Genomic DNA, 927 nt, shown 5'->3' with positions numbered 1-927 from the left:
TGTGATCCTCATCTTAACCATCGACCAAGTGACATAAACGCAAATAGGCGTGCTTTAGCACCTTAAAGTGGCAAGAACCCAATACCTTTTACGTGATCTTTGATCTCAACACCTATGCTAGCTCCCTGATGCTCCCGCATACGGTCGCTCACGCATAGGACGTAACATATCTAACTTAACATTCATGTTACTTTCTCTGCTTCTGGAAAAGTAATACCTCTCATGGTTATCTACCCTTATAAAGGATTGATTGCAGATATAATCAGATCAGTACCTGAAAAATTGAGCATTTCCTGCAGTGATAACGGATGGATAAAAAACGAAATTAAAAGAAATCGTAAAAAATGTTCTCTATGCACATCTCCAGAACGACCCTTAAAATTTCTCCATCTGCACTTTGATATAAAGTTCGAACAACGATAACAATCAAATCGTAAATTCTTAAGGCACGTTTTTTCCATTCTGCTTCCTCATAGAGGAAGCTATGTGACGGAGGAAATTTTTTTTTCGAGATCTTCATGTCACCATGTTCAGAATATGCCAAATGTGTGCCAAAACACAGTTGGAGAAAATGTCTGGGTGTGGGTGTGTGGGTGCGCGTGCGCACGCATTGTGTGTATGTGTGTGTAATGGCCTCCCAAAATGCAAATGTGTATAACTCGAGATCGGTGTTAGCTACAGCCCCAAACTTTGCACGAACGTGCAGCTCTATGATACCTTCATTTACTATAATTTTCGTCATGATTCAAGCTGCAGCTCGAATTTTATGTTGTTTTCAAATTCCCAAAAAAAGGACGTTATCACTCTAGCAATCGCAAATTCTGTGATACTCGTCTAAATAGTTCTTGACTAATAGATTTGTATCCAAGGTTGATTGGTATTGCATTTGGGCCGAATCCATCGAGAAGTTTTGATTTTATATTTTGA

This window comes from Cephus cinctus, unplaced genomic scaffold (assembly GCF_000341935.2).
Source record: "Cephus cinctus unplaced genomic scaffold, Ccin1 Ccin1_scaffold0405, whole genome shotgun sequence".
Taxonomy (NCBI): domain Eukaryota; kingdom Metazoa; phylum Arthropoda; class Insecta; order Hymenoptera; family Cephidae; genus Cephus; species Cephus cinctus.
The sequence above is the reverse complement of the archived record's forward strand: the minus strand, read 5'-3'. Positions refer to the sequence as shown.